At 44.3% G+C, this 16,613-nt stretch overlaps 1 long non-coding RNA gene across 3 annotated transcripts in view; it reads right to left on the bottom strand.

Moving 5' to 3' along the window:
• Positions 1-3,553: 3,553 nt before the first annotated feature.
• The window catches only part of LOC135972267 (uncharacterized), a 197,715-nt gene continuing 184,655 nt past the window's right edge, over positions 3,554-16,613 (bottom strand). For 2 of the 3 annotated variants that reach the window (XR_010588693.1, XR_010588694.1), the window contains 2 exons: positions 6,097-6,308; positions 3,554-4,243 (listed from right to left, as the gene is read on the bottom strand). This is a non-coding gene — a long non-coding RNA (uncharacterized LOC135972267). Of the gene's footprint in view, positions 4,244-4,680; positions 5,504-6,096; positions 6,309-16,613 lie in introns of those variants that run through there. The other variant, XR_010588695.1, reaches the window with a different exon arrangement.

Raw genomic sequence — 16,613 nt, 5'->3', positions numbered from 1 at the left:
CCTACTACTGATAGTGCTTGGCAGACTGCTGCCTCTCCACAGAGTTTCATTAATTTCCATGAGGCTCTTTAAGGGCACAGTAGTCTGGTCACTTGCTTTCAATTGCAGGATTAGAACCTAAATGGATATTAATAATATTCTGACCTCTTATTTCCTTTCTCCTCACCCCCAACATGCACTTACATCTCCACCTTATGAGATGGCAAAAAGGGAGACTTTTTACAAATACACGCTCTAGATCCAAAAATAAAATACTGGCTGGTATGGGATTTGTTGCCCATTATGATCTACATTTTCCAAGATGCCCCTTATGACTGACCAATGCATTCAGGAGCTCTTGTGCAGTGAAGACAAATATGTTCCCCCCTCCGCATCCCCCCACCAAAAGACCAAACCAAATACCTTCCACTGGAAATCAGTCTGAAAAATAAGAATACTTGGCACAGGAGAACTGCGTTAACTTAATTTGTTTAAAAGATTTTGTATTTCTTTTTAATGAAAAAGGCTTGTTAGAACCAGAGCGATATTGTGTCCACTTCAGACTAGATTTTGCCACCCTAATGCACATTGAATAGTCCATTCCTGTGAAAGCCCACCAGCCCACTCAATGAGAGTATTCTCAGCGTAAGGTACTTCACCTCTACCCCGATATACCACCACCCGAATTGGCTCCCGAGGACAGCGTTATATCGGGCTAGAGGTGTATTCAGTGTAGGGATGGCAGCCTTGGCATGAGTTGATGACTATGAGAGAGGGAAAGACAGACACACGCTCGCACACACACAGAGAGAAGGATATTAATGACCTTGAACAAATGAGTCATTTTTCTTTCTTTTTTGTGCTGTTTAAATCCAAACCAATCTTGATGGTGTCCTGGGCAAAATTTGGTTTGGACAAGCAAAGAAAAAATGTTGCTGTGGGGACTGGCAGGGACAGCTGCTTTATTCTAACCAGCTCCTAGTTCTAAGCATCAAATACTAGAAAAGTTAAGTATACAACAGTCACTGACTTCAAATTAAGTGGTAATGAATGCAGATTTCCATGAAGATTCCACGAGTAAGTAATTACAGTTTTATTGCAATTGGAAATGGTGAAATAAACTCAGTCTCCACTGTCCCATACATGTAATTGATGAGTTAATTTGTCTTCAGCACTCTCACTGTTCTAATATTTCTCCATCGATGCCATGAAAATTAATAGGATGCAAAATGTATAAAATTATACCCACCAAGAAACCACTGTACTGTACCAGTGAGGCATATTTATTTCATCTGCCGATAGTACAGGGTCACCATCTTTTCTTTTTTTCCCCCTTCCTTTTCTCTGTGACATTTTCAGACTTGACATTCTGTGACATTTTCAGTTTAATATTGCTAATACTCCAGCTGCAGAATTAAAAAGTATACCCAGAGGAAGGGTTGAATTCAGGCACATCAGCAGAGGATTACAGGGGCTCTTTCCTAACAAATATTTACATGTAAACAGCTCTCACATTAAAAGGTTTGGTTGAACTTTGTTGTTGTTGCTGCTGCTGTTGCAATTCGCATCCTCTGTGAAGCTTGTGGTTTGCTAGGGTTCTTCTGAGATTCAACCAGGAGATAATCAACTGGAATAAAAGAAACTGCTGTTCTGAGACATACCAGGGCTGTGCGTGGGGAGGGAAGGCCTTCATAGAATAATCACTCTTGCTCTCTACCTTGCATGCATACAGAGATGAACATGCTTATCCCTGTCTACCTAGCTGCTGTAGAAAGGTATCATCCACAATTCTAGAAGAAGCCTATATGATTCCTACTAACTGCTGTATAGCCTACTGTAGACCAGTGGGCTTACCACTATTATATTCACTGCTTTGCATTATATTCTGCTTTATTATATTCAGCAGTAATGCATGGAACGTACAGGCTTGTATCCTGTAAGACATTGGCTTCAGCAGTTAGCATGAGGCTTGAGGGCTACAAACGTTGTCATAGATAAACTTAGGTAACCCATACGTTTTGGGGAACTGGAAGTAGAGTGTAGGGGGGGAGTGTGTCCATAATGACCTCAGCCAACCATAGAAACATGAACGAATGAGGACGGTGAAGGTGATGAGGAAGATAATGGGTAACATTTCAGGTTGTTCTGCCAGGGCTGGTGTGATTATGGATGTTCAGATGTACTTTCCGTATCATCTCTATCTACCTTACTGAGTTAGGGTGTGCGTGACTTTGCTAAATGTATTAATACATTATTCATGTGTAAATATAAAATAGTTCCTATAGTGTGAGTGTTGCACCCGTGCACATTGGAGTTCCCAGCTATATATTAATAATTTTAATAATATGGGGCCTGATCTTGGGACAAGAACCTGTCTACCCTTAAAGTGATAACTGAGAATTCTTATTCATAATCTACAGATCAGACTACACTACGTGGCAATCCAACATCTGTGGTTCATGAAATTTATGTCTGTTTGGATAAGTGTGATGTTAGATTTATATAAAAATAAAAACTCTGTAGTGTAGAGCACCGCTCTCAAAGAAATGTCGCATGGTTTACCAGCAGGGGGGCTGGAAAGCGGGGCTGTTTATGTGGGGAGAGGTGAGTAAGGAGAGTTTGCATCTGTTATGGCTGCTCTGCTCCAGATTTGAGGCATGATTCTACCCCATGGAAGCCAATGGAAGGTTTGTCATAGATTTCAATGAGGAGGAGGAATAGGCACTTAAGTGATCCATGGGACTACTTGCATCAGGGCTTTAAAAATTGCACTAACCTTGTCTGGTTAGTAAATGCCTTGTTTAACCCCTGTTTAAAGATTGTTTTCAAACCTTTAACATGGATGCACGGCCATTTTAGACAATAGAGATGATTGAAAATTTCCCATCAAAACTTTTCTTTTGCGGGCAGGGGGAGAGGGGGGCCAGAAAATAGCTTTTCCAGTAAATTAAAATATTCCTGGAAAAAATGTCCATTTTCATCTAGTTGCAGGTATTTGCTGAACAACTGAATACCAACATTGGGGGGAGGAAGGGGTTCCATTTTTGATGAAAACTCAAAACAGAGTTTGATGCAAATGAAAATGTCTTCATTGAAATGCTTCATGGGGGAAAAATGACCTCTAGCAGACAGGGATCAAGAAAACATTTCTGCAGGTCTGCAAGCCTATTCCTACTTTACAGTGGAGTGTGCAGTGGGATATGGTACACATGTGGTAAAAGATCATTTCCTGATGAAGGCAAATTAGTTGGATGTTAATACTGGAAGAGCTGTAGCAAGCGGCTTGTTAGCATTGAGAGGACTGAAGGGGGAGCCAGTATAACATGAGAGCAGCCCCCACCCTCTTTTTCTGTCATCAACAGCTGTCTCCAAACCAGGCTGGGCTCAGACTGCCTAATGATATAAACAATGAAGAGGGGAGAGCCCGAGAAAGATACAGGTCTTTAGACAAGCACAGCTCTCTGGCGCATTTAGCTTTCCTTCAGTCATTTCTTTTATGGAAGCGAGCTGGAGAAGAAGCAATCATTTAAAGTGATGGGATGAAGCTTAAATAACAATAAGAATGTCATTGCTATTTATTTATATTTACTTAGATTTATTAAAAGCACCTAACCGAGTTCCAGGCACGTGTATAAATATTAAACATACAAATCAAAAGGCTGTACCACCCAAGGATGCCTGACAATAGAGCCCATTTAGCATCCCAAATGGCCCATTTAGCAGTTAACAACCCACCATAAATAATAATACCCCACAACTAGCCATCCCAAATCCCCTGGCATGCACCTGCCTGAGAGGAAAGATGAGCTTTGCTGTTCAGCAAATGCAGGTTGCGCCTAGCTAACCAGTCGGGGCTGTGTCAGACTGTCTGACCTTGCTCCAGCACGCAGTAAGCTGCAGAAGCCAGGAAGAGATCCCCTATTTCCCAGGCCTGTCCATGGAGCCCTGTAGACATGCCAGTGTTTGCAAGCTTGAGCTTAGCATTGCTAATGCAGCTATACAAATATCATCATCCATGAAGCTCATTAATATTTTCTTTTGCAGCATGGTTGTGTTAATGATTATACTGCGTGTACTGTAGAGAAGAAGTTTAAAACACTCCCATTGTCTCATGATTTTGCTGAGCATTCAAGTGTAAATAATAGCTGTTTTTCCCTCCGCATCTCTCTGCTGTCCTTGTCAGATTTGTCTGTTGTAAAAGTAGTCTTCTGTCAGCATACAGCGCTCCATCTATTTTCATTACTCTTCAACTTTCCTTGGAGCTCTAATTAGTTTAAAGGTAACAAAGATCATACCTGTTACAAAAATAATTTCTTAAATGTAGGAGTAATTTTATGCTTGCCTTTTCATGGTGTCTAGACGTGTAAGTATAGTTGCAGGCCTAGAGCTAAAAAATATCAAAAGGGAAGAGTCTGAGTGGCTTAGTGGATACATCTCTTCTTATGTCTGCAAGCTGCTGGGTAACAACTAATGTGGCCATAACTTGTTATTGGATTCCTCCCACCCCATTATACTGTCTCCATGTCCTACTCATTACCATAGCAGAGACTCAACCCACACAATGGTGTGATCAATGGTCAAAGTTCAACTGAGCAAAAGACAACTGAGCCAAGAGACGCTGTACTCAGCTTGTCTGACCTGTAAGTCATTCTTTGCCTGCCTTATATTTGCTCCCCCTTCCAGGAGCTGCATGTAAGAGGAAATCCTACAGCATGGCAAATTATGTCTGCCAGATCCTAGTTAGACACTAGAGTAGTCTCGCGCAACTAACCCATTCATTGAGTGGAACGAAAAGCTGGCAGAATAATAAAAAGCACCTATGTAAAACATTTGAATTATGACCATATTTGATTATACCATGTTCTAGCACTTTTTCATTTGCTAGTCACAAATACTTGTGCAAATGGACTATTTTACAGTGATTGAGGAATTCGTATGAATACCTGTATTTGACTGGGAAGTATATATTTGTGCATCAACAACAGTATTCGATATTCAAAAAATTTGTTTTTCAGCATTCATTATTTTCCTGTTTAAAATGTCTGTCACCAGTTAGAAAAGGAAAATAATACTATGTGACTTAGGTGACCATGAATAGTCAAAGCAAATAGTGTGCAAACAAACCAGAGGTTGAAAATTGTTCCAGCAAATTGATGGACACTTGCAAATAACAAATACATTAATAGAAATCAGAGTCAATTTGGAAACAAGTTGTAAACTGAAAAAAGCTACATTTGTCAGATCATTTATTTGCAATGAATAGTTCAACTAGCTCTACAGGTAGAGAAAGGCATGAGTCTGAATAATGAAAATAAAATGATGTGAATATCATGTTATTTGGAACATTCTTCTGGAACCCACATTTCAGAGAAATCATGGCCTAATTGGAAAAAAAATGTGTGTGTGCAATTGTGGATGCAATTATGATTGTGCGAGCAAATTAGGTAGGTGTGCATACAAATAAACAGTTAGATATCACTGTCCATCTGCAAAAGTAAAATACCCAGATTGCTGTAGATCTGGCCTATAAGAAAAGAAGAAATTATTAGAAAAAGTCCAGAGACAAAAACAAGTGGGTTTTGTCATTTACTTAGATTCCAAACCTTAAAGCCAAATTGAAATCCCTGAAAGGACCAGAGGTCAGACTGGAAATAAATGATAGTTATCTTCCAACCTTTGCCCGCAATCCAAGTTCCAACCATTAGTAATGCCAAAATGAGATGCCACACACAGTGTCTTGTGCAAATCTTAACACAGAGCCATTTAAGCTGTCATAATTAGATGTAAGTGTTGACCACTGGTGAGGACCCATTTATATATTTAGGAGTATATTTACTGTGTATTTGCACTGGACATGACTTCAGCTGAAACCCAAACAGTGATCCTTATGGCAAATGCTTCCAGGTGAGCAGGAGGAATTCTCCCTCTGCCTGAACCAATAGCAGCTTTGTTAAGCCACTGCATCTCAGCCACTCTTTGCTTATCTCAAAGCCCTCACATTTCACTTCTTGTTCGAATGCTGGGAGATTCCACGTAAAATTATTTTCGGAGCACGAAATACCCATAACACAAAACAACCCACATCATAATGTGACATGTTTCAGGAGCTGCACTTACGCAAGGTCAGAGCTGAGCAGGTTCGGGAATTGAATTGTCACCCCTACAGATGGTTCTTCCTCCAGGTCGCAGCAGCAATGTCTTTGGCACAGGAGAGCTTTTGTTGCAGTTGTCTGAATGCATCTGGCCTGTGAACGCACACAGAGAAAACCTCCCAAAAGACACACGTCCACTGCTGCAAGTCACTTAATCTTCATGAGCACAGAGAGACACTAGAGAAAAAAGAATGTAAAGAATAACAGGAAAAGTAAGTAAAATGTTAAAATGGGGAAAGTAAAACAAGCAGGAAAGCCAAGGGAGTGACAAATCACCACACAGTTAGCTTCTGAGTTACAACAACTGTCCCTGGCATTTTAGACAACTGAAAGGATGTGTGGCTTTCATTTTGAAACCATTTCATTTCGTTTTCTGAAACAATGGTGAAAACGTGTCAAATCCTTCATTTGTTTAACAACCAAAAATACGTTCTGGTCTTTGGGGATGCTCTACCGAAGGTTAAAGTTAATCTGCGGAGCGGAGCAAACTGAGGGCTGCACACAAGCGGTAGCTATTAAGGTCTTAGGAAAGCTATTTTTCTTTTAGTATATACCATTTGCTTTCACCCTCCTCCTTCTTTTTATGGGTAAACTCTTAAAGAAATGATGCATTGCACTGCAATTCATCCACAATGGACAGTGAAAATAGGGAGGAAAAACAACATAATAAAAAGACATTAAAATGTACATTTCCAAAAGCAAGTTTCCTCCGTTTCTTAGGCACTGATGCATTCATTGTTTCCATTTGAACAGAATGACAAAAAAATTGTAAACAAAGTGATTCCTAGGGAAAAGCTATACTTAATGTGCATGCAAAAAGTTTTGTTTTGTCAAAACAACCTTATTTCCCCTGAAGAAGAAGTGAGTTATTTTGTTGTGGATTGTGATGTTCCTGAAATATAGTGGCAGCATTTATAAGGTGGAGTGATGGATTCAACCACATGGCATGTTATGTTCTGCACGACACAGTTCAGCTCAATGATACTTTATTAGCATAATGAGCTAGGCAATTTTGTCACAGTGTAAAAGAAACAGACCCCTCAGGTATCTGTCAGAAGTAGGTGTGATCTGCCCAGGATGGGCTTCACACTGTGTTTTGGGTTTTATCCCCCGTGTCCACTTGTCATTAGTGTCCATTCCTGATCTGGTGACAGGTTGTTACATAGCGGGATGCTGTCTTTGCTGTCTCTGTCCTTTCTCTGAGGGTTACACATAGGGTTCCCCCCCCCCATAGCTTTTTGATTAAAAGTCTTTGATCCTTTGTGATGATCTGAGGCAATAACTTCCTTGCATTCCCTTCAATGAAAGGCCCAATTGTAGACTCTGCAAATCAGCCACCATAAAGGGGCACAAAAATAGATTAACTACCCCTGGGGGAATACTCCTAAAGCAGGGGCAGCGTGAAGCCAGCATAGCTCGCGCTATAGCACCCCCTCTATGCAGCCCCTGTTTTAGGGGCATGCTGGGGGAGTGGTCAGGGCTGCCGAAGCTAGGGTGACCAGATGTCCTGATTTTATAGGGACAGTCCCGATTTTTGAGTCTTTTTCTTGTATAGGCTCCTATTACCCCCCACCCCCGTCCCGATTTTTCACATTTGCTGTCTGGTCACCCTAGCCGAAGCCCAGAATGTTACATTGCCAGTAGGGGTCTTTATTATACTGTGGCTGAGACTCACAGTGCTATTTTACAGTGCAATGCCACAGTTACTACTGAATAAGGAACTCACAGGTTGAGAAACATAGTCTTGCTCACATGTCTAAATACCTGTAAACCAGTGCTTAGCTCTTTGAAACTGTGAAGCTGTTTGATGTTTATTTTGATACCACATGTTGCTTATATTCATATTTCAGATATTACGCAGATCAGTCCTTAGAACATTAGTGTAATAATTTCTTGATAGCAGAGGAGTAAGGTTCATAAAATTACTGCACTAAACCTATCCTGAGACAAGTGATGTGTAATGATTGTAAATGTACTGATGTCAGCAAAAACCAACTGGAAAACACGTAAAGGTAAAACAAGTTGCTGCTGACATCCATAGTTTTGTTCCAATTTATCAAATGTAAAAATTAAAAACACAAAGTTCCTTTTTATTTAAAATCTACTTTAAAGGGATACTATCAAAACAAACAATTAGACCTGAGTGAATAATGCACAATAATGTTGATGAACATTTAGTGGATGGATCTATCCATGTTTCTGTGCTTTTTGGTTTGCAGTCATATGGTCATTTGTATGAGTGTAGTTTTGTTTACACAAGCGTTTAGGGAATGTTGTGGGTTTTTTATGTAATACTCATATCTAGTTACTGTTTTATAGCAGAAGTGTGATATTTAAGGATCCATATTAGTTTTCATCCTAAACCCGTTTGCAGAAACTTTCACTAGGTGGGATTTTCAAAAGCCCCTAAGTGATGAAGATGGGACTGGGGCTCTTTAAGTCACGTAGGCACTTTTGCAAATCCCTCTCACTGCAGCATCTGAACACCTCACAAACATTAATGAATGTATCATCTGGACATCTCTGTGGGGTGGAGAACTAGTATCATGCTGGTTTTACACCTGGAGAGCTGAGACACAGAGAGACTAAGTGACTGGTCCAAAGTCACACAGGAAGTCTGGGGAAGAGCTAGGAATTGAAGTGATATTTCCTGAATCCCATTACAGTGCCTACATCAAAAAATCTCTCCTCCGGCATTTCCTGACAGCTGCATACTAAGGGTATGTCTACACTACGAAATTAGGTCGAATTTATAGAAGCCGGTTTTATAGAAATCGGTTTTATACAGTTGATTGTGTGTGTCCCCACATAAAATGCTCTAAGTGCATTAAGTCGGCGGACCGCATCCACAGTACCGAGGCAAGCGTCGACTTCCAAAGCATTGCACTGTGGGTAGCTATCCCACAGTTCCTGCAGTCTCTGCCGCCCATTGGAATTCTGGGTTGAGATCCCAATGCTTGATGATGCAAAAACAGTGTCGCGGGGGGTTCTGGGTACATGTTGTCAGGCCCCTCCCCCTCCATCAGAGCAACGGCAGACAATCGATTTGCGCCTTTTTACCTGGTTTACCTGTGCAGACAACATACCACGGCAAGCATGGAGCCCGCTCAGCTCAGCTCCCCGTCACCATATGTCATCTGGGTGCCAGCAGATGTGGTACTGCATTGCTACACAGCAGCAGCTAACTGCCTTTTGGCAGTAGACGGTGCAGTATGACTGGCAGCCGTCATCGGCGATCTGGGTGCTGGCAGACGTGGGGCTGCATTGCTATACAGCAGCAGCTCCTTGCCTTTTGGCAGTGGATGGTGTATTACAATTGATATCCGTCATCGTCATATTCCTCAGTGAGTTCAGTCAGAGGCACCTGGGCAGACATGTTTTGTCTTCTGGAGACTCAGTCCTGCCGGCAGTCCTATTGAACCATCTAGATAATGATGGCTAGCAGTCGTAGTACAACATCTTCTGCCAAGCACCCAGAAGATGCCAATGGCTATCAGTCATGCTGCACCGTCTGCTGCCAGCTTAAGATGTAAAAAATAGATGGACCAGATTTGTTCTGTATTCATTTGCTTCCCCCTCCCTCCATGAAATCCCAGGGTTTTGAGTTCAATCTTTGGGGGTGTGATACAGGAGGGCCAGGGAGCAGTGGGAAGTGGTAGAAGGGAAGTATATAAACTCTAGGTTAATTAAGGCGTGGTTCCCTGTAGACTAGGGAGGGTTGCTACAGGTTAATTGGAGCACCTGTAATCAATTAAGGTCCTGTTAGAAACCTAATAAAACCCCCTGCTTCAGGCAGTCAGGGGGAAGGAGGAAGGAGAGAGGACTGGAGTTTGGAGGTGTGCTGTTAGACTTGGAGGAACAGAAAACCGGCGTAAGGGAGACCCTGCCCCAGCAGGGGAGGGACATTCCCTCCCCCAGCGTTTAAGGACTGAAGGTACCCCACCCAAGGGAGAAGAGGGTAAGAACCTGCAGGGGTTGAGAGGGGCTGGGACTCAAAGTGAGGAGCAAACCCAGACCCCTCCCCCGCTTCCCTCCTTTACCACCTTGCTGGGCCACTAGTGGGGCCCTCGGTGCCCAAGAGCAGGGGTAAGGGGTGGTATTTTAGCCCCCCACCACCAAGAAAAGTGCAGGACCCACCATACTATATCGACCATCTTGTCACAGGGGGGGCCATTCTGTGTGACAGTTGTTTGTGTTTCTCCCTGATGCACAGCCACCTTTGTTGATTTTAATTCCCTGTACCTGTAAGCCATGTCGTCACTCGCCCTTCCCTCCCTCACTCCCTCCATCAGACAATAGTTTCGCGCCTTTTTTCAGCCCAGACACCATAGCACTGGGATCATGGAGCCCGCTCAGATCACCGCGGCAATTATGAGCACTATGAACACCACGCGCATTGTCCTGGAGCATATGCAGAGCCAGAACATGCCAAAGCAAAACCAGGCGAGGAGGCGATTGCAGCACGGCAACGAGAGTGATGAGGAAATTGACATGGACATAGACCTCTCACAAAGTACAGGCCCCAGCAATGTGCAAATCATGGTATTACTGGGGCAGGTTCATGCCGTGGAACGCCGATTCTGGGCCCGGGAAACAAGCACAGACTGGTGGGACCGCATCGTGTTGAAGGTGTGGGACGATTACCAGTGGCTGCAAAACTTTCACATGCATAAGGGCACTTTCATGGAACTTTATGACTTGCTTTCCCCTGCCATGAAGCGCCAGAATACCAGGATGAGAGCAGCCCTCACAGTTGAGAAGCGAGTGGCGATAGCCCTGTGGAAGCTTGCAACGCCAGACAGCTACCGGTCAGTCAGGAATCAATTTGGAGTGGGCAAATCTACTGTGGGGGCTGCTGTGATCCAAGTAGCCAACGCAATCAAAGACCTGCTGATATCAAGGGTAGTGACTCTGGGAAACGTGCAGGTCATAGTGGATGGCTTTGCTGCAATGGGATTCCCAAACTGTGGTGGGGCGATAGACAGAACCCATATCCCTATCTTGTCACCGGAGCACCAAGCCACCGAGCACATAAACCGCAAGGGGTACTTTTCAATGCTGCTGCAAGCCCTGGTGGATCACAAGGGACATTTCACTAATATCAACGTGGGATGGCCAGGAAAGGTACATGATGCTCGCGTCTTCAGGAACTCTGGTCTGTTTCAAAAGCTGGAGGAAGGGACTTTCTTCCCAGACCAGAAAATAAGCGTTGGGGATGTTGAAATGCCTATCATTATCCTTGGGGACCCAGCTACCCCTTAATGCCATGGCTCATGAAGCCGTACACAGGCAGCCTGGACAGTAGTCAGGACCTGTTCAACTATAGGCTGAGCAAGTGCCGAATGGTAGTTTGTGAGTTCAGTCCTTGAGGGGGCCACTTAGGGATCTGGGGCAAAATCAGTACTTGGTCCTGCTAATGAAGGCAGGGGGCTGGACTCGATGACCTATCAAGGTCCCTTCCAGTTCTAGGAGATAGGATAGGATAGGAATGTGCATTTGGACGTTTAAAAGCGCGCTGGCGCAGTTTACTGACTCGGATAGACCTCAGCGAAGCCAATATTCCAATTGTTATTGCTGCTTGCTGTGCGCTCCACAATAACTGTGAGAGTAAGGGGGAGACATTTATGGCAGGGTGGGAGGTTGAGGCAAATCGCCTGGCCGCTGATTACGCGCAGCTAGACACCAGGGCGGTTAGAAGAGTACAGCAGGGCACGGTGCGCATCAGAGAAGCTTTGAAAACGAGTTTTGTGACTGGCCAGGCTACGGTGTGAAACTTCTGTTTGTTTCTCCTTGATGAACCCTCCGCCCCACCCCACCCCGATTCACTCTACTTTCCTGTAAACTAACCACCCTCCCATCCCCCCTTCAAGCACCGCTTGCAGAGGCAATAAAGTCATTGTTACTTCACATTCATGCATTCTTTATTAATTCATCACACAACTAGGGAGATAACTGCCAAGGTGGCCCGGGAGGGGTGGGGGAGGAGGGAAGGAAAAGGACACACTGTAGTTTAAAACTTTAAAACTTTAACACTTATTGAAGGACAGCCTTCTGATGCTCGGGCAATCATCTGGGGTGGAGTGACTGGGTGGCCGGAAGCCCCCCCACCGTGTTCTTGGGCGTCTGGGTGAGGAGGCTATGGAACTTGGGGAGGAGGGCTGTTGGTTACACAGGGGCTGTAGCGGCGGTCTCTGCTCCTGCAGCTCAACCATACACTGGAGCATACGAGTTTGATGCTCCAGCAGCCAGAGCATCGACTCTTGCCTTCTGTCATTAAGCTGACGCCACCTATCCTCTTCAGCCCGCCACTTGCTCTCTTCAGCCTGCAATTCAGCCCGCCACCTCTCCTCTCGTTCATATTGTGCCTTTTTGCACTCTGACATTGACTGCCTCCACGCATTCTGCTGTGCTCTGTCAGAGAGGGAGGACATCTGGAGCTCCAAGAACATATCATCCCGAGTCTGCCATTTTCTCCTTCTAATCTTCACTAGCCTCTGTGAAGGAGAAACATTTGCAGCTGGTGGAGGGGAAGGGAGAGGTGGTTAAAAAAGACATTTTAGAGAACAATGGGTACACTCTTTAACATTAAATTTTGCTGTTCATATTACACAGCACATGTGCTTTCATTACAAGGTCGCATTTTTCCTCTTATATTGAGGGCCTGCCGGTTTGGTGTGAGAGATCACTCATGCAGTGCCAGGTAACAGATTTCGGTTTGGAGGCAGCCATGGTAAGCCACAGTCTTTTGGCTTTTTTAAACCTTCTTAACATGTGGGAATGGTTTCAAACAGTAGCGCCCTCATTTCCCATACCAAGCACCCGTTGGGTTGGCCATTTAAAATGGGTTTGCAATGTAAAAGGAGGGGCTGCGGTTTCCGGGTAACATGCAGCACAAACCCAACTATCCCCCCCCACCACCACCCAATTCTCTGGGATGATCACTTCACCCGTCCCCCCCACCACGTGGCTAACAGTGGGGAACATTTCTGTTCAGCCGAGCAGGAACGGGCACCTCTGAATGTCCCCTTAATAAAATCACCCCATTTCAACCAGGTGACTGTGAATGATATCACTCTCCTGAGGATAACAAAGAGAAATAAGTAATGGATGTTGTCTGCATGCCAGCAAACACCGGGACCATATGCTGCCATGCTTTGTTATGCAATGATTCCAGACTACGTGCTACTGGCCTGGCGTGGTAAAGTGTCCTACCATGGCGGATGGGATAAGGCAGTCCTCCCCAGAAACCTTTTGCAAAGGCTTTGGGAGTACATGAAAGAGAGCTTTCTGGAGATGTCCCTGGAGGATCTCCGCTCCATCCCCATACACGTTAACAGACTTTTCCAGTAGCTGTACTGGTCGCGATTGCCAGGGCAAATTAATCATTAAACACGCTTGCTTTTAAACCATCTGTAATATTTACAAAGGTACACTCACCAGAGGTCCCTTGTGTGCCCTCGGGGTCTGGAAGCACGCCTTGGGTGAGTTCAGGGGTTACTGGTTCCAGGTCCAGGGTGATAAACATATCCTGGCTGTTGGGGAAACCGGTTTCTCCGCTTCCTTGCTGTGAACTATCTTCATTGTCTTCATCATCATCTTCCTCGTACCCCGAATCCACTTCCCTGTTGCGTGATTCTCCATTGATGGAGTCAAAGCACACGGTTGGGGTAGTGGTGGCTGCACCCCCTAGCATGGCATGCAACTCCACGTAGAAGCAGCATGTTTGTGGCTCTGCCCCAGACCTTCCGTTTGCCTCTCTGGCTTTGTGGTAGGCTTGCCTTAGCTCCTTAATTTTCACGCGGCACTGCTGTGCGTCCCTGTTATGGCCTCTGTCCTTCATGGCCTTTGAGACTTTTTCTAATATTTTGCCATTTCGTTTACTACTACGAAGTTCAGCTAGCACTGATTCGTCTCCCCATATGGCGAGCAGATTCTGTACCTCCTGTTTGGTCCATGCTGGAGCTCTTTTGCGATCCTGGGACTCCATCATGGTTACCTGTGCTGATGAGCTCTGCGTGGTCACCTGTGCTCTCCACGCTGGGCAAACAGGAAATGAAATTCAAAAGTTCGCGGGGCTTTTCCTGTCTACCTGGTCAGTGCATCTGAGTTGAGAGTGCTGTCCAGAGCGGTCACAATGAAGCACTGTGGGATAGCTCCCGGAGGCCAATAACGTCGAATTCCATCCACACTACCCCAAATCCAACCCGCAAAGGCCGATTTTAGCGCTAATCCCCTCGTCAGAGGTGGAGTAAAGAAACCGGTTTAAAAGGCCCTTTAAGTCGAAAAAAAGGGCTCTGTCGTGTGGACATGTCCAGGCTTAATTCGATACATGTGTTTAACGCTGCTAAATTCGACCTAAACTTGTAGTGTACACCAGGCCTAAGTCTTTGTCTACACTAGCCTTTTTCTCCTTAAAATATTCCATCATTACTCCCCACAGTGCAATTCCACTGCTGATAGCAACAGTAGGATTGCTAGCCCTAAGTATTTTTAGCATTGTGTCATCTAGACTTGCTCTGATCAGGAGTTAGACAATATGATGGTAAAAACAATGGTAGATGCCAGGTCCTTGTCTGTATTAAAGCCATCACTGAAGGAGCTGAAGTGGAGTTAACAGCAGGAATCTTGTAAGGAAAAAGGGATAATGTAGACACAGCCTAACTGTGCATCTTTAATGTTCTCTTAACATAATTTTTGTACTGGATAAACTTCCAATCGTGTCAATTAGAAGAAACACCAAGAACAACAAATCGCCAAAGCAAATAATTCATGAATAGCCCATAGGCTGAAAGAGGCAGGCATGACAATTTTGTTAAGAATTCATGCACCAAAGCCTGTTCAAATCAATGGAAAGATTCCACTGATTTCCATGGGCTTTGGATCAGGCCAAATGGGACAGATTCATAGTTGGTGTAAATCAGCATCACGGATAGAGCTGTGCCGATTTATACTAGCTGAGAATCTGACCCAATGAATACACGTGTAAAAATCCAAGTCTGTTTGCTGACAATTTGTAAACTGAAAAACAGAGCCCCATGAAAAATCCACCGCTGTGCATGCTCACACATTAATAACTGAGCATCTTAGAGTGGTGGATAGAGTGCGTGCAATCCATCACTGCAGAGTTTCATCAGCCCACATTCTGGTTCATTCTCTTTCATGTTTCAATATGGAACTGAAGCATTCAGGTGCGTCAGTCTAGGCGTTCAGGAAGATTGAAAGGGGACTGCAGGAGAGGGTGACAAAAGAGAAGCTGTCTCAGCAGACTGAGTCTGTGTGATAAGTACATGAGATATCCCAGGATAGGCAGTCAGGAGACCTGTGTTCTATATTTGATATTAGAGCCTCAGATGGACGGTTCTATATTATTATTAAAAATCATCACAAACATGTTATGGAAAACATGTTATAGAGCACTCTTCCCACCTGTCTGTATTCAAACAACAGATTCAAGACAGCTACTACAGCAGTGGGGAGAAAGGGATTTTCATTTAGTGGAGCATTTCAACATTTCTAAATTTGGTATCGTTCCAAACGGAAGCTAAAACCAAACATTTTGAAATTCTCTGCAAAAAGAAATGGAGCCCCAGCTCCAGGGCAGCCTGTCTGATGGGCTGCCCCAGAGCCATGAACCCTGGAAGCCCTGAGGTATCTGACCCCAAAGCTTTCTGGCAGGTGGACCACCAAGCTGCTGGGTGGGCAGGCTAGCCATTAAACCAGGCAGGTTTCTGACAGAACCTGGCAGTTGGAGTTCCGTCTCCCCTCTGCCTGTATTCTGTTGGAACGTAATTGAAATTGAACCATCTCCACAAAACATTTTGATTTCAATGAATCAGCAGATTCTGATGAAAAAATATTTTGCCTGAATTTTTCCTAGCAGCTCCAACAAAGAGTTCCTCTCTCTGTCTCTCTAGACCAAGACAGAAACCTCCACCAATAGAAAGTCTATCAGTGGGGGAGGTTCTGTCTGCAGAAAGCAGCTGTAGCCTTTATCCCCATCAGGGGTCCACAGGCTGACCAGACCTAAAAGACAGGGGCATTGTCTAGAAAATAGGTGTTGAGCCCAGGGTGGGTGTGCAGTGATGTGCTGATTCAGCACATTTCCACAGCAGCCTGCACCTGAAAGGACACTAAAGATCTGCCAGCGAAATTTAAAGTTGCTTCCCTGGCAGTAACCCTGATGGAGAGCAGTGGAAGGAATTGTGCCTGCCCTCTCTGGTGGTAATGAATCCCATATAGGCCAGAAAGCCTGGCTGATGTAAGGCAGTGTACAAATGATGATGATTATATTTGTATTATAATTACATTTCTCTGCATCAGCAAAGGTGAATCAGGCCCCTGGTATGTTTTCTTCTGTTGCTCTATCAATCATTGATGCTCAGTAAGAAAGACATGTTCACATCCACTTCTAGAGTCTCTCTTCCTGCACTTTCTCTACTAATACTATGAGCCAAAAATGTGCTTGCCTAGCTCTGATAAAAA

Source organism: Chrysemys picta, chromosome 6 (genome assembly GCF_011386835.1).
Source record: "Chrysemys picta bellii isolate R12L10 chromosome 6, ASM1138683v2, whole genome shotgun sequence".
NCBI lineage: Eukaryota > Metazoa > Chordata > Testudines > Emydidae > Chrysemys > Chrysemys picta.
This window is presented reverse-complemented; position numbering and strand designations above follow the sequence as displayed.